Genomic DNA, 18597 nt, shown 5'->3' with positions numbered 1-18597 from the left:
ATTGTCCCCTCTGCCTCTTCAATCCCTGCTGTTACCGCCTCTATTTTATTTTGCACCTCATTTATAGCATTTTTTAATTCGACATTACTATTTTTTAGTTCCTTGATCTCTGCAGCAATAGATTCTCTAGTGTCTTCTATGCTTTTTTCAAGCCCAATTAATCTTATATCTGTTTTGATCAATACTTAGCTGTCATTTCTTCCTGGAATATCTTTTGAGGAGAATTCTTCTGTTTCATCATTTTGGCTAGTTTTCTGTACCTTATGTGTTTTAAAAGTTTGTTATGTGCTCTACACCTGTGAGCAATGCTATATTAAAGAGGGGTCATACACTGTCCAGGGCCTGGCCCTTCAGGAGGTGTTTTTTGGAGAGTGTTACTTGCTTTGTGTTGTTGTGACTTTGGTTATTATATTTCCCTACTCGTAGTGATGCTTTGGACCCTCCACCAGATGTGCTTTGATTTGTTCCTTGAAGTAGCCCTGGAAAGGAAAACAAACAGAAAACAAAACACAGAAACACACAAATAAAAAAAGGAAAGGAAAGGAAAAAAACAACCCAAAAGCAAAAAACCAGAAACACCAGCTGCAAATAAAGAACATTGTAGAGGTGGTGCTGATGGAAGAGCACATACAAAGAGAGAAATGACAAGGGTAGGAAAAAGAAAAACACTGACGAGGCAGAGAGACTAAATGGCTTAATCCAGAAGGACAGAAAGGAAAGTAAAGGAGCAGGCCAGGGGAAAAATAAAAGAAGGTAAGGTTGTCCAGACAGAGAAACTATACAGCTTAATTATTCCAGAGAGAAAGTAAAGAAGGAGGTACAGAACATGTATCAAGAGAATGAATTAAGTATGTGCTTAAACAAACCAACAACCAGCGTACCCAGACTACAGGAGGGAAGAGATAAGGAGAAAAGGAAGGAAAAATATATCTATATAATAAGAATTGTCTGTGAATTAATCCAGGCAATGCAGCAGCGCTGGACTGAAGGAGGGGCCATCTAGTTCCTCAGCATCTATGCCGCTCTAGTAGATACGCAGTTACCAGGCGCAGAGTGGTGTGGTTTGATGTAGGGGGGTCCCGCCTCCAATGTGGGCCCCACTGTCTGATCCCTGAGGTCCCACCTTGGTGGTGGTGGGGAGAAAAATGACGACACCCTCCTCCCCACCAGTCTCTCCTCCACAGACCAGTGACCCAAACTATGTAAAAGCCGTCCTCACTGTGCCGCAGGCACAAACGAGGCAGTTCATTTCATTCCACCGACTCCCATGCCCCAGCACTTGGCTGGGATTCAAACTCCCGCTCCATGCTCCCTGGTATTGGGGAAGCACAGCTCTTCGCCACCCCATATGTGGTCCCCCGACAGGCTTTGTCCTGTCCCACAGCACTCCAAGGGAGGGGATCACTTTCTCCTACTGCAGACTGCACCCCTGACCTAGCCACCGAGCCCAGGCCTGGCTCCCCTCCTCCCCAGGTGCACGAACAGGGCAGCTGGCCCCAATCCGGAGAAAGGCCCACAATTAGAGATTGTATCTTTCTCCATCCCCGTCATGGTTCTTCTCTTGTCCAGATACAGTCTTATGCTTACCCAGCCGCTCTTTCTTTCCCTTTGTCTCTCCACAGAAGGGGATCCCTCCCCTCCATTTGTTTTATCTCTGCCAGTTCACAATCACACACCTATGGCCCGGCAGGTTGTCCCGGTGTACTCCTGGTAGCAACCCAGTCTCTTTTCCTCCCAAACTCTTGGGGTTCAAAGTCCTTTGGCTTCAACACTTCTTTGTTTGAGAGACTCAGGAAGTTCAGATCCCCTTACTTCTCTGCCATGTTGGCCCCTCCCCCAAGTATCCTCTTGAATCACATCAGGATGAAATTAGAAATCAATGATAAAAGAACAATGGAAAATTGGAAGAAATGGGAAAATTAATACCCTTTCAAAAACAACCAATGCATCAAAGAGGTAATCACAAGGGAAATTAGAAAACACTTAGAAGCATGGGACACCTGTGTGGCTCAGTTGGTTAAGCATCTGGCTTCGGCTCAGGTCATGGTCCCATGGTTTGTGAGTTCAAGCCCTACATCAGGCTGTCTGTTGTCAACATAGAGCCTGCTTTGGATCCTCTGTTCCCCTCTTTCTCTGTCCCTCCCCTGCTTGCACCCTCTCTCTCTCTCTCAAAAATAAACATTAGGGGAAAAAAACAAAGAAAATACTTAGAAGCAAAGGAAAATAAAAACACAATATACCAAAACTTACAGGAGCCACAGTGAAAGCAGTGCTAAGTAGGAAACTTATGATTATAAACACATTTTTTAAAAATCTCAAATCAATAACCTAGCTTTACAAATTAAGAAACCAGAAAAGGAAAACTAAACCCAAAACTAGCAGAAGAAATGAAATATAGAGTAAAAAATAAATAAAACAGAAAACAGATAAACGGCAGAAGAAAACAACCCAAAAGTTGGTTCTTTGAAGAAATCGATACAATTGACAAAATTTCAGGTAAATCAACTAAGACAAAAAGAGAGAAGGCTCAAATTAGTAAAATTAGAAATGAAAATGGGGACATTACTTCTGACTCTACAAAAATAATTATAAAAGAATACTATGAACAATTATACATCAACAAATTGAATATGAAATAGACAAGTTGGTAGGAAATAAAACCTAAATCACAAAGAAATAGAAAATATAAATAGAGACTTACAACTACCAAGAATCAATTATTGGGGTGTCTCAGAGGCTTAATTGGTTGAGTGATCAACTCTTGATTTCAGCTCAGGTCCATGATCTCACAGTTTGTGAGACTGAGCCCCACATTGGGCTCTGCACTGAGACTGTGGGACCTGCTTGGGATTCTCTCTCCCTCTCCCTCTGCTCCTCCCCACTCATGCTCTCTTTCTCAAAATAAATTAATAAACTTAAAAAAAAGAATCAATTATTACATCAATAATCAAAAATTTCCCCCAAAATTAAAGACCTGGACCCAACAGCTTCACTGGCGAATTCTACCAAGCATTTTATTTAAAGAAGAACTAATATTATTCCTTCATAACGTTTCCCAAAAATTGACAAGGACAGAATATTTCCTATCTCATTCTGTGAGGTCAGCATTACCTTGATATCAGAGACAAACAAAGACTATGAAAAAACTACAAACCTATAAATCTTAATGAACAGTAATGCAAAATCCTCAACAAAATAATAGCAAACAAAATCGGTGACATATTAAAAGGATTATACACAATGACCAAGTGGGATTTATTTCTGGAATGCAAGGTGGTTCAACATATAAAAATGAATAAATATAGTACACTATATCAAAATGAAAGAAAAAAAACCACATGATCATCTCAACTGATGCAGAAAAGTAATTTCATAATACTCAACACACTTTCAAGATAAAAACACTGAACAAACTACAAACAGAAGGAAAGTACCTCAACATAATAAAAGCCATTCATGAAAAACTCACAGTGAACATCATACTCGATGGTGAAAGAACACATTTTTGCTAAAATCAGAAACAAGGCAAGGATGCCCATCCTTCACCACTTCAAGAGTACTGCAAGTTCTAGCCAGAGCACTTAGTCAAGAAGAAATAAAAGGCATGCAAATTAGAGAGAAGATTACCTCTACTCATAGATGATATGATCTTATAGGCAGAATATCCCAAAGACTCCACAAAAAAACCTGCAGAATTAATGAATTCAGCAAAGTAGACTACAAAGTCAACACACAAAAATCAACTGCATGTCCATACACATCTCTAATTCTCAGTTTCTTCATTTATAAAAGAACAAGATTGGCCTAGGACAGGGTCAGCAATCTTTGTCTGTAAATGACCCAAAAAGTAAATACTTTAGCCTCAATGGGACATGAGGTTTCTATCACAACTACTCAACTTTGCCACTGAAACACAATAGCAACCACAGTCAACAGTAAATAACTGAGCATAATTGTGTTCCAATAAAAATTTATAAAAACAACTGGTAGGCATGATTTAGCCCCAGGGCCATAGTTGTAATAACCTGAGAAGGATGACTGATTTAAACCCAACTATATCAAATCATGTTAAATATAAATGGCCTAAACACCAACAAACAAAAAAGGCACAGATTATGGAATACTACTCAGCAATTTTTTAAAAAGTTAGCCACTAAAACACGTAACATGCTGAATGAAAAAAAAAAAAAAGCCAACCTCAAAGGGTTACATGCTTTTGGAATGTATGATTCCATTTATGTAACATTTTCAAAATGACCAAAGTATAGAGATGGAGAACATATTAGTGGTTTAGGGGTTAGGGAAAGATGAGAAGTGAGGAATGCCTGGGTTTGTAAAAGGTATTTGTGATGGAACTGGAAAAAAAGATACTTGTGATGGAACTAGACCTTGACTATGATGTGGTCACATGAATCAGTGTCAATTTCCAGGTTGTGATATTTACTAAAGCTATGTCAGATATTACCATTGAGGAAAACTGGATGAAGGGTATACAAGATTATTTCTTACAACTGCAAATAAACCTAAAATTATCTCAAATAAAGGCATTAAAAAAAGATCGTCAGACTGCATAAGAAGTGTGACTCAACATTAAATTGCCTATGAAACAACACCAACTTTTAAGTATAAAAATACAAATAAGTTAATGTAAAGGATAGAAACAGATATACCATGCTAACAGTACTTAAAAGTAAACTGAAGTAGACACATTATCTCATAACACAGACATCAAAGCCAAGAAAATTACCAGTTATAAAAAGACATTACCTAAAAAGCGGATAACCAACACACAAAAGAATGAAGTTAGACTCTTCATACCATATGCATAAATTAACTCAAAATGCATTAAGGATCTAAATTTAAAGCCCGAAACTATAAAACTGTTAGAAGAAAACAGAGGAAAAGCTTTATGACATTGGATATGGCAATGATTTCTTGAATATAACACCAAAAGTACAGACAACAAAAGAATTATGTCCATACAATACCCACCCACATCAGGCATCGGGACTTGCACTGGAAAGACAAATTTCCATAACATTTGGCTTTGAAAACCAGTAGGGATTAACTACATGAGTTTTTACAACCGGTGGGGCTTAACTCCAGGTACTTAAAATCAGCAGGCTTGACTCTGGGAAAGCCAGAAGGTATTAGGAAATTGAGTCCTTGCCCTGAAAGACCCAATATAAAAGCAGCAATTGAAAAGCACCTGGGATACGTAAGAAGAAGTGTTATTTAATCTCAGAACATGTGCTGGACAGGCAGGAATCTTTAGGAGACTTAAGAACAAAAGATCTGGCCGGTGCCATTTCTCCTCCCACCCCCAAGCCTAGATAGCTGGACATTTCTAGGAACATGCTCCACTGCACTAGCTAACACCACATACCCTGCCCCTGTGTTCTCCTGTGGATCTGCCCCATCCAACCCTGTCCAACTTGGCAAGCATCCCTCCAAAGCAGCTCCTGCTACAACACATCCTATAAGAAGCCCAATCAGGGAACAGCACCACTCCCTGTGCCTGGGGAGAGGGGAAGAGAACTACACACACCAGTGCAACTGCAGCCTCAGCAGACTTACTGGGGGCAGGCATCTGGTCTGATATCAGACCTGCCAACGAACAAAAGCCTCTCAGGGGACAACACAGGAAAAGTGCCCTGCAGTTCAGTGTTACCACAGCTGCAGCACACAAGCTGAGGGCAGGCATTTGGTCTGACTGCTGACACCACCCAACTACAAGCCCACAGCAGCCCCAGACTAGCAACTTAACGGCATGGCAACCAAACCCTGCAAACAACAGAGAAGCTGGGCCACTCCAATCAACTGGACTTGAAGCAAACACAGCTCAGCCACAACACACATAGGAGGGTGCATGCAACACACATAGGGGACACCCCTGAAGTGCCTGGTTCTGGTGAACAGGAGACGCTGTACTACAGGGCACCACTGGAATTCTTCTTCATAAAGCCACACTTTCAAGAACAGGAGACACAGCTGATTTTCCTAATACATAGAAACAAAGACACAGACTTAGATAAAATGAGGAGACACAGGAATATGTCTCAAATGAAAGAATAGGAAATCACAGCAAAAGAGCTAAATGAAATGGAGATAAGCAATATATCTGATAAAGCATTCAAAGGGTCACAAAGATACTTATGGAACTTGAGAAAAGACTGAAAGACCTCCGTGAGACTATCACAAAAGGGAAAGAAAAAAGAACCAGAGATGAAGAACTCAATATCTGAAATTAAAAATGTATACACTAGAGGGAATCAACATCAGACTAGAAAACACAAAAGAATGGATACGGAAATTGGAAGACAGAGTAAAGAAAGCAACCAAGCTGAACAGAAAAAGAGAATGATAAAAATTGGAATAGGTTAAAAGAACTGAGTGACATCATCAAGTGCAATAACATTCTCACGATAGGGATCCCAGAAGGAGAAGAGAGAGAAGAGGGAAAAGAAAACTGATGTGAAGAAAGAATAGCTGAAAACTTCCCAATTCTGGGGAAAGAAAGAGACACCCATATCTAGGAGGCACAATGAACTGCCAATAAAATCACCACAAGGAGGTCCACACCATGATACATAACACAGTGGAAAAAGGAGTAATAACAAGAGAATTTTAAAAACAGCAAGAGAAAAGAAAACAGTTACATACAAGGGAAAATTTATAAGGCTATCAGCTGAGTTTTCAGCAGAAACATTGCAGGCAAAAGGGAGTGGCATGATATACTCAGGGTGCTTAAAGGAAAAAAACCTGCAGCCAAGAATATTCTATCCAACAGGACTATCATTCAAACTACAAGGAGAGATAAATAGTTTCCCATACCAACAAAACTAAAGGGAATTTTCTGAGTGGAAAGAAAAGGCTGTAGTCAAGAGTAAGAAAATTAAAAAATGAAAAAATTTCACAGGTAAATACAAACATAATAAAAGCAGTAGATCAAGGGGCGCCTGGGTGGTTCAGTCAGTTAAGCGTCCTACATCAGCTCAGGTCATGATCTCATGGTTCATGGGTTTGAGCCCTGCATCGGGCTCTCTGCTGAGCTGTCAGATTCTGTGTCTCCCTCTCTCTCTGCCCCTCCCCCACTTGCGCTGTGTCTCTCTCTCTCAAAAATAAACATTAAAAAAAAAAAAAAAAGAAGAATGGATTTATGGGTTTATGGGTTTAAAGTAAATGACCTTCAACTTAACATAGATGGCTATATGCATACAATGTATGTGAACTTATTTTTTTTTTTTAATTTTTTTTTTTCAACGTTTATTTATTTTTGGGACAGAGAGAGACAGAGCATGAACAGGGGAGGGGCAGAGAGAGAGGGAGACACAGAATTGGAAACAGGCTCCAGGCTCTGAGCCATCAGCCCAGAGCCTGACGCGGGGCTCGAACTCCCGGATCGCGAGATCGTGACCTGGCTGAAGTCGGACGCTTAACCGACTGCGCCACCCAGGTGCCCCAATGTATGTGAACTTAACGGTAACAACAAATTAAACATCTGTAATTCCTATGCAAAAAATGAACAGAAAGGAATCCCTAAGAATATCACTAAAGAAATCCATCAAACAGCAAGGGAAGAAAGCAAGAGAAGAAAGGAACAGAGAACTACAAAAACAACTATAAAGTAGGTAACAAAATGACAATAAGTACATACCTACTGATAATTACTTTTTTTGATGTATGTCTATGAGAGAGAGAGAGAGAGAGAGAGAGCAAGCAGGGAAGAGGCAGAGAGAGAGGGGGACAAAGGATCCAAAGCAGGCTCTGCACTGACAGTAGAGAGCCTGATATGGAGCTCGAACTCACAAACCTCGAGATCACAAACTGAAGTCAGAAGCTTAACCAACTGAGCCACCCAGGCACCCCCACCTAGAATTGCTCTGTACGTAAATGAACTAAATGATCCAATCAAAAGACATATGGTGACTGAATACATAAAAAAGATCCATCTATATGCTGCCTACAAGTCACTCGCTTCATACCTAAATACATGCAGACTGAAAGTGAAGGGATGACAAAACATTAATCATACAAAATAGAAGTGAGAAGAAAGCTGGGGTAGCAATATTTATATTGAACAAAATAAATTTTAAAACAATGACTGTGACAAGAGACAAAGAAAACTACATAATGATAAAGGGCACAATCCAACGAGAATGTATAACAATGATAAATATTTATGCACCCAACATGAAAGCACTTAAATAGAGTAACTGTTAAAAGACAAAGGAAAGAATTTCAGTAATACAATAATAGTAGGGGACTTTAACCCCCCACTTAATGGGATAGATAATACAGATAGAAGATCCACAAGGCAACAGTGGCTTTGAATGAATGACTCACTTGACCAGACACATGTATTTAGAACACTGTATCTCAAAACATTCAGATGTATTCAGAACATCCCACCATCCCAAAACAGTGAACACACATTCTTTTTTTTTTTTTTTAAGTTTATTTAAGAGAGAGAGAGAGAACGTGTGCAAATATGAGTTGGGGAGAGCAGAAAGAGAGGGAGAGAGAGAATCCCAAACAGGCTCCATGCTGTCAGTGCAGAGCCTGACGCAGGGCTCCATCTCATGAATGATGTGATCACGACCTAAGCAAAAATCAAGAGTTGGACGCTTAACAGACTGAGCCATCCAGGCACCTCAGAATATGCATTCTTTTCAAGTGTACATGGAACATTCCCCAGAATGGATTACATGTTAGACCATAAAACAAGTCTCAATAAATTCAAAAAGACTGAAATCATATCATGCATCCGTTCTAATCACACAGTATGAAACTAGAAAGCAATGACAAGAAAAATCCTAGAAAGAACACAAACACATGAAGGCTAAATAACATGCTAGTAAACAATGAATGAGCTAACCCAGAAATCAAAGAGGAAATCACAAAATACATAGAGACAGACTAGACAGCAGCAGCTGGCATGGAGCTCCTTAGATGCTAGGGCTTGGAGAGCACAGTAGCTCCCACCAGGTCACCAGCCTCTACCCCAGGAGACCATTGCAATTGGCCACCCCCTACTCCTCTGTAACCACATGCTACTAAAAGGTCTTGATCAAAACTGCCAATATATTGGAGGAGATGCAAAAGAACTCAGTGGAGTGTGCTACTCAAGTGTTGAAGAAATATAGTCATCAAAAAGAAGAAAAATCTGAGATATTATGACAGCCAAGAGGAGCTTAAGAAGACATGACAACTAACTGTTATGTGGTATCCTGAATGGGATCCTCTAACAGAAATAGGACATTAGTTAACACTAAGGAAATATGGGTGGCTCGGTCAGTGAAGCATCCAACTCTTGACCTCAGCTCAGGTCTTGGTCTCAGGGTTATGAGCTGGAGTCCTGTGTTGGGCTCTGCGCTGGGCATGGAGCTTATTTTTTTTTTAATTTTTTTTTTAACGTTTTATTTATTTTTGAGACAGAGAGAGACAGAGCATGAACAGGGGAGGGTCAGCGAGAGGGAGACACAGAATCTGAAACAGGCTCCAGGCTCTGAGCTGTCAGCACAGAGACTGACACGGGGCTCGAACTCACGGACTGCAAGATCATGACCTGAGCCGAAGTCGGCCGCCCAACCAACTGAGCCACCCAGGCGCCCCACATGGAGCTTATTTAAAAAATCAAAAAACAAACAAAAACATATGAGAAAATCTGAATTAAATATGGGGCTTTCATTAATAATGTATCACACTGGTTCATTAACTTTAACAAATGTACCAATTTAGTGACAAATGTTAAAGGAAAGTGGATAGCGGTATACAGGAATTATCTGTACTATCTTCACAGTTTTCCGAGAAATCTAAAACTATTTTAAATGTAAAAGCTTAAATAAACAATGACAATGTGATAATGATGGACAGACATATATATCAATAGAACACAGTTCAGAAACAGACTCACACAAATATGGCCAATTGATTTTTTTAATCTTTATTTTTTTAAGTGATATCTCCACCAAATGTGGGGCTCAAACTCATGACCCCAAGATCTAGAATCACATGCTCTACCAACTGAGCCAGCCAGGCACCCCTGATTTTATTTATTTATTTAAGTACAATTGAAATACAACGCTGTACTGGTTTCAGGTGTATAACACAGTGATTTAACAATTCTACACATTATGCAATGCTCACCACAACAAGTGTAGTTACCATACATCACCATAGACTGTTGTCATAATATTATTAACTATATTCCCTATGCTGCATTTTTCATCCCTATGACTTATTTATTTTATAACTGGAAGTTTGTACCTCTTGATCCCCTTCACCCATTTTACCCACTCCCAACCTCCTCCCCTGTGGTAATTACCAGTTTGTTCTCTGTATTTATCAGAATGTTTATGTTTTTTGTTTGTTCATTTGTTGTTGTTTTTTAGAACCCACATATTAGTGAAATCATACGGCATTTCTCTTTCTCTGTCTCATTTATTTCACTTGGTATAATACCCTTTTGGCCCATCCATATTGTCACAAATGGTAAGATTTCATTCTTTTTTATGGCTAATATTCCATTGCGTGTATACATAACGCCCTTATTCTTTCATCTGTCAATTAGCCAATTGATCTGAAAAGGTACAAAAGCAATTCAATGGAGAAGAGATGGTCTTTTCAACAAATGATGTTGAAACAATTGGATATCCATATACAAAATAATGAACCTTGACCTAAGCCTCACACCTCACATAAAAATTAACTAAAAATGGATCAGAGACTACACATATATATAAGTTTTAGACTAAAACTTCACAAACACCAAAAATATAAAAATTTACTGTATGACAAGAAATAAAATGGAAAAATAAAATCTGATTAAAATAAAATAGAAAAAAGACAGTTACATTCCAACATTTTCATGATAAGGACACAAAAGGCAATATAATCACAAGCCAGTCTATTTCCTAAAGGGATAAATCAGCCCACTAGATTAAGATATAAAGGCAGACATCATCACCATCACCATCATTCGAAATACTACCATCATCAACCTCACGATCCAAAACCCTATCTGCCTACCACTATTTTCAGTATTTTATGTCTAGTAAATCATTTAGCTCCCACTATGGCTCTGTGAGGCAGCAATTTTTGTCTTGCCCCTTTCACAGATGAGGAAACTGAGGCACAATGCGATGGAATGCAGCCCAAGTAAGTGGGAGAGCCAATATTCAAACCTAGGCAGCACAGCTCCAAGAGTCTGTGCTATCATCCACTATACTACTGTTCAGAGCACTTAGCAAGTGAAATAGAAAACAACAAAGACATGAAAAATCAAGGTCCCTCTCTTCTCCCCTCTAAAACCAGCCATTCTAATTCCCCGACTTTTGCATGTGGCAATGTCATTTTTTTTAAGTTTATTTATTTAGAGAGAGTGCAAGTGGGGAGGGGCAGAGAGAGAGAGGAGAGGGAGAATTCCAAGCAGGCTCTGTGCTATCAACACAGCGCCAAATGCAGGGCTTGAACTCGCGAACCTCTGAGATCATGACCTGAGCTAAAAACCAAGAGTCAGACACTTAAACAACAGCTACCCAGGTGCCCCTGCAATGTCATTTTTTAGGTTGCCCTAGTTCATAACCTGAGCCATACCTAACTCCTCTGACTTTCATAACCTATCACTTTCAATTCCCCTGAACCTGCTTGGGAAAATCTCTCCTATTCCTGAATTCACTGAATTCAACTCTCTTTCACTGTACAGTGACCCCCTTATCTGCAAGGGATATGTTCCAAACCCCCCAGTGGATACCTGAAACTGCAGATAGTACCAAACCCTATACATACTATGTTTTTTTTCCTATACATACATACTTATGATAAACTTTAACTTATATATTAGACACAGTAAGAGATTAACAACTAATAATAGAACAATTGTAACAATATACGGTAATAAATGTCATGTGAGTGTGGTGTCTGTCTCAGACATTGTGTGTACTCCATCTGAAAGTATCTTATTGTACTGTACCCACACTTCTTGTGATGTGAGATGACAAAATGCCTACATGATAAGTTGAAGTGAAGTTGTGAAGTGAGATGAATGATGGGCATTGACACACTGTTAGGCTACTACTGACCTTCTAATGATACGTTAGGAAGATCATTTGCTTCTGAACAGCAGTTGACCTCACAAAACTGAAACTGCAGAAAATGAAACCATGGATAAGGGGGGTAGGAGACTATGGTACTCTGAGACCTACAAATCTTGCCTGGATTAGAATAGCTCCCATTAACCAATCACCATGCCCCTATCATCCCTAAACAACTAATAAGGGTAATGCTGCCAGATTTATCTAGCTCTCAGTGTCAATTCCAAACTGTTTGATCAAACCATAGTTCAAATTGCTTCTCCTGGCATTCAAAGCCAACCCCTCCTTGCTCTGATTCCAACTTACCTTCCAGTCTTTTCCTCCATTATTTTTTGACATAAAGTAGGAGAAGGGAGGGGGAAAGGCTACTGACTAAACCGCCATGTGTCACATTTGCCAGAAGTCTTACACATACTCTCATTTAAGCACCACAACTACATTATAGATGGCCTAAACATCCCTGACTTGCCCAAAGTCACACAGGTAGAATATGGGAGCTTTCAATTCAGCTCTAATTCAGCCCATTCTTTTTCTACTTTATCAGACTTCACTATTCCATTTTTCTCAAATATATGTGCAAGTACTCAAGCTATTTCTTGTGAGGGAATGATGTGTAGGCCAAACTTAAACAATGTTTCTGAATTGTAGGAAGCCTTCTCTAAATTCTCCCGATGGGGTATGATCACCCTTCTGTGAATCCACACAGTACATTGTAGTTCTCTGAATGATTTTATTCCTTTTGTGTTTTAGACTTGCCTGCTTAATACAATGTTAACTCTTAGAGAAGAGTATCTTAAAAATATCTATGTAAAAAAAAAAAATCTATGTATCTTGCCCACATAAGCCTGGGTCATAAGTGATTGAGTCAGCATGATTTTGTTGGCTGTGTTTTTCCCCCAGTATAAAAGAACACGGTCAACTCTTCATTGCTAGTTAAGCTAGTGAGTCTTCCTTCATCCAGAACTTTCATCATACCATATTTTGTGCCCAAGAGTCTGAGTATTATGATGGCAAGTATTACTGATCTTACTTCTAAAGTTCACTAGGTTTATGTACACATGATTCAAAACTATCATACACATTTTCCCTTGTACCAAACCACTCTAGCTTCTGTTTAAAGGCTTAATTTATTATTGTCACAAATCTATTTCCTTTGTCAGAGGACTGCTCTATGAAAAGGGCATTATAAATATTCATTTTTATAAAATCATTTTTACATTTGACATCAGATTTGAGTAAGACACAACAGCTCAAAAACTTTCTATATCAAATTCTTTTAAAATGGTCTATTCAAAGAACACAGCACCCTCAATTTTTAAAAAATCTATTATATATAATAAAATGGGAGATAAAAGCAGGAAATGAATATTCCCTACAACACTTCACTCCTCCAAGGAACTTAGCAGACTTTAGGACTTATAAAGGCTGTATGTTAGTATTAAGTGAAAGTAAATCTCAACCTAAACTCTATAACCCAAAATGTTTAAAAAAAAAAATGTACTTAGATTCTGGTCCTTAGGGAGAAAAAAATAAGATACTACTCCTTCCTCAAATATATTAAGAGATTAGAAAAAGAAAAAAAGAGATGATTCATGGAGGTCTGTTTCTACCACACCGTACTGTGTTAATCCTACTGAAGCAGACAGGAAATGAGACCATGTTTTTGTTTCCCTAAATGCTAGTAAAATCATTATCAATCCACTAAATAAGAAGTTCTGAAGAAAAGGTATTTCAAACAGAAGCAGACGGTTTTACTGGTTCGATGCAGAGAATATATAACAAAACTAATGTGTTTTTACATGTAAACACAACTTACAATGAATTATAGAAAACAAGACTTACAGCAAAAGCATAAAGATACTACATTAGGTCACTCTATTTTCTTTTTTCTAACTTCTTTGCACTTATAATCTACATGTGCTATCAATATATAATACTGTTATGCAGAACACTATATTAATTCATACTGTATTATTCTCATAACTAAAGTCTTTATAGGCAAAGAATGACTTTTATACTACACATTAATCAGAACAGTACTAAGTAGAAAGAGGAACTCCAAATGGTACTTTGAAGAATCTCTATATAGTAACTACTGCTATATAGGCAGCATAGTGTTATTAGACTCATTCTTCTCTTATTTCTTTTTTAACTGAATAGTTGACATACACATTTTATTTTTTCAAGCGTGTAACACAGTGAGTCAACAGTTCTATGCATTATCACCACAGTAAGTGTAGTCACTATATGTCACCTACAAAATTATCACAGTGTTATTGATCATATTCTCTATACTGTATTTTTCATTCCTGTGATTTACTTGATAACTGGAAGTTTATACCTCTTGATCCCCTTAATCTATTTCACCAGTTTCCCACCTACCTCACCACTGGCAACCACTAACTTGTTCTCTGTATTTAAGAGTCTGTTTAGTTTTTTTGTCTGTTCATTTGCTTTTTAGATTCCACACAGAAGTGAAATCATATAGTATCGGTCTTTCTCTGATTGATTTTACTTAACATAATACCCTCTAGGTCCATCCATGTTGTTGCAGACAGCAAGACTTTGTTCTTTTTTATAGCTGAGTAATATTCCACTGTATTTATATACCACATCTTTATCCACTATTGATGGACACTTGGGTTGCTTCCATATCTATTATAAATAATGTTATAATAAACATAGGGGTGCATAGGTAATTTCCATTTTTAATTTTTTGAGGAACCTCCATACTGTTTTCCATAGTGGCTACACCAATTTACATTACCAACAGTGCGTAAGAGTTCTCTTTTTTTCATATCCTTGCCTAGACTTGTTATTTCTAGTCTTTTTGATAATGAGCATTCTGACAGGTGTGAGGTGATACTGCATTGTGGTTTTGATTTGCATTTCCCTGATGGGTTAGTAATGTTGAGCATCTTTTCACGTGCCTGTTGGCTATCTAAATGCTTTCTCTGGAAAATGTCTATTCAGGTCCTCTGCTTGTTTTTCATATTTGACCTGTATTATGTTGAGATATGTTCCCTCTAAACCCATGTTGAGTTTTTAACATGAATGAATGTTGTACTTTGTTAAATGTTTTTGCCACATCTATGGAGATATTCATGTGGTTTGTTTTTCTTTCCTTTTGTTAATGTGATATATCACATTGAATTATGACTACTGAACCATTCTCACATCCCTGGAATAATCCCACTTAATAGTGGTGAATGTCCTTTTTATGTATTATTGAATTTCATTTACTAATAATATTTTGTTGAGGACTTTTACATCTATGCTCACCAGAGATAATGGTTTATATGTAATTTTCCTTTTTTTTTTTTTTGGTGTCTTTGGTTTTGGTATCAGAGTAATGCTGGCTTGGTAAAATAAATTTGGAAGCACTCCTTCCTCTCCTGTTTTTTGGAATAATTAATAAGAATAGGTACTAATTCTTCTCCAAATGCATGGTAGAATTCACCTGGGAAACCAGTGGGTCCTGGACTTTTGTTTGTTGGGAGTTTGATTATCAATTCAAGTTCATTACTAGCAGTCTATTCAGATTTTCTATTTCTTCTTTTTTTTTTAATTTTTTTTTTAATGTTTATTTATTTTTGAGACAGAGAGAGACAGAGCACGAATGGGGGAGGGGCAGAGAGAGAGGGAGACACAGAATCGGAAGCAGGCTCCAGGCTCTGAGCCATCAGCCCAGAGCCTGACGTGGGGCTCGAACTCACGAACCGTGAGATCGTGACCTGAGCTGAAGTCGGACGTTCAACCGACTGAGCCACCCAGGCGCCCCTATTTCTTCTTAATTCAGTCTTGGAAGACTATGTTTCTAGAAATTTATCCATTTCATCTAAGTTGTCCAATTTGTTGGCATATCATTTTTCACAGTAGTCTATTATAATCCTTTATATTTCTGTGGTATTGATAGTAACTCTCTTTCATTTCTAATTTTATATATTTAAGTCCTTTTTTTCTTCTTGATAAGCCTGGCTAAAGGTTTATCAATTTTGTTTTCAAACAACCAGTTCTCAGTTCCATTGTTCATTTCTGCCATTTTTTAACAGCATTTTATTTCTGCTCCAATCTTTGTTACCTTTTTCCTTCCACTAATTTTGGGCTTTGTTCTTTTTCTAGTTCCTTTAGGGTATAAGGTTAAGTTGTTTGAGATTTTTGTTTCTTGAGGTAAGCCTTTGCCACACACCAGAGTGTTTCCACTCTCATTTGTTTCCACCTATTTATTTCCTCTTTGATTTCTTCATTGACCCACTAGTTGTTCAGTAGCATGTTGTTCAACTTCCATATTTGTGTTTTTTTCCAGGTTTTTTTTTCTTGTATTGATTTCTAGTTTCATACCATTGTGATGAGAAAAGATGCTTGCTTCTTAAATGTACTGAGACTTGTTTTGTAGCCTAACATCTATCCTGGAAAATGTTCCATGTGCACTCTGCTCTTTTTGGATGGAATGTTGTATATAGATCTGTTAAGACCATCTGATTTATAGTTCAAACCCATTGTTTCCTGATCTGGATGATCTGTCCACTGATATGAGTGGGGTTTTAAAGTTCCCTACTATTACTGTATTACTGTCAACTTCACCATTTATGTCTGTTAATATTTGCTTTATATATTGGGTGCATAGATATTTAAATTGTTATATCTTCTTACTAGATTGATCTCTATCATTTTGTAATGCCCTTCTGTCTTTTGTTATACTCTTTGTTTTAAAATCTATTTTGTCTAATATAAGAATTGCTACACCAGCTTTTCTTTCACTTCCATTTACAGGTAATGTCTTTTTTTTTACATGTAGTATCTTTTTGCATCCTTTCACTTTCAGTCTATATGTGTCTTTAGGTCTGAGTTTAAGCAAGAAGTTTAAGCACATTTAAAGTAACATACTGATATGGTATGTACTTGTTTCGTTGTTTTCTGGTTGTTTTTATAGTTCTTCTCTGTTCTAGTCCTCTTTTGCTCTCTTCCCTTGTGATATGATGACTTTCTTTAGTTGTATGACTGGAATCCCTTATCTTTTGTGTAACCATTATAGGGCTTTGATTTTGTGGTTACCATTAAGTTCATATATAACATTCTCTGTATATGGCAGTATATTTTGTCACTTAAGTTTTAATCCATTCTAAAAGCACTACATTTTTGGGGCGCCTGGGTGGCGCAGTCGGTTAAGCGTCCGACTTCAGCCAGGTCACGATCTCGCGGTCCGTGAGTTCGAGCCCCGCGTCAGGCTCTGGGCCGATGGCTCAGAGCCTGGAGCCTGTTTCCGATTCTGTGTCTCCCTCTCTCTCTGCCCCTCCCCCGTTCATGCTCTGTCTCTCTCTGTCCCAAAAATAAATAAACGTTGAAAAAAAAAAAATTTTAAAAGCACTACATTTTTACTCCTCCTTCCATATTTTATGCTCATGTTATATTTTACATCTTTTAATTTTGTGTTATCTCTTGATTACTGTAGATACAACTAATTTAATACTTTTATCTTTTAACCTTCATACTAGCATTTTAAGTGATTGGTCTACTACCTTTACTATATGTTTGCCTTTACCAGTGAAATTTTTCCCTTTCATGATCTTCTAATTTCTAATTTGGCCTTTTCTTTTCCACTTGAAGTCCCTTTAAAATTTCCTGTAAATTCTATTTAATGATGATGAATTCCAACTTTTGTTTTTCTGAGAAACTCTTTTAACTCTCCTTCAACTCTGAATGATCTTGCTGGGTAGAGTATTCTTGGTTGTAGGTTTTTTCCTTTCAGCACTTTGAATATATCATGCCTCTCCCTTAAAGTCATCAAAGTTTCTGCTGAAAACTCAACTAATGGCCTTAGGAGGTTTCCCCTGTATATAACTAGTTGCTTTTCTTTTGCTACTTTTAAGAATCTCCAATTTTTCACATTTTATAATTTTTTAAAGTTTGTTTATTTTTGAGAGACAGAGAGCACACAAGCAGAAAAAGGGCAGAGAGAGAGACACAGAATCCAAAGCAGGCTCCAGGCTCTGAGCTGTCAGCACAGAGCCCAACACAGCGCTCAAACCCATGAACTACAAGATCATGACCTGAGCCAAAGTCACAGGCTTAACCGAGCCAGCCAGGCACCTCTAATTTCTAGCATTTTAATTAGTATGTATCTTGGTGTAGATTTCTTTGGATTCATCGAGTCTAGGAACTTCCTGGACCTGGATGTCTGTTTCCTTCTTTAGGTTAGGGAAGTTTTCAGCCATCATTTCTACAAATAAATTCTCTGCCCCTTTTTCCCTTTGCTTTCTGGGGTCCCTATAATGCAAATGTTAGTACGTATGATATTGTTCCAGAAGTCTCTTAACCAATCCTGATTTTTTAAACGTTTTTTTTTCTTTTTGCTGTTCAGCTTGACTTCCACTCTCTCACCTTCCAGATCACTGATCCATTCTTCTGCATCTTCTAATCTGCTATTGATTCCCTTTAATGCATTCTTCATTTCAGTTATTATATACTTCAGGTCTGATTTTTTTTTTTAATTTTCTCTTTG

At 38.0% G+C, this 18597-nt stretch overlaps 1 protein-coding gene and 1 long non-coding RNA gene across 3 annotated transcripts in view; one reads left to right on the top strand and one right to left on the bottom strand.

Moving 5' to 3' along the window:
- The window catches only part of KLHL8 (kelch like family member 8), a 66992-nt gene that overhangs the window by 34313 nt on the left and 14082 nt on the right, over nt 1-18597 (bottom strand). The window lies entirely within an intron of this gene.
- Nucleotides 1550-12028, top strand: LOC123595727. Its single transcript, XR_006711344.1, has 3 exons — nt 1550-1563; nt 3361-3364; nt 11957-12028. It is a non-coding gene; the product is annotated as an uncharacterized LOC123595727 (long non-coding RNA).

This window comes from Leopardus geoffroyi, chromosome B1 (assembly GCF_018350155.1).
Source record: "Leopardus geoffroyi isolate Oge1 chromosome B1, O.geoffroyi_Oge1_pat1.0, whole genome shotgun sequence".
NCBI lineage: Eukaryota > Metazoa > Chordata > Mammalia > Carnivora > Felidae > Leopardus > Leopardus geoffroyi.
The sequence above is the reverse complement of the archived record's forward strand: the minus strand, read 5'-3'. Positions and strand labels throughout refer to the sequence as shown.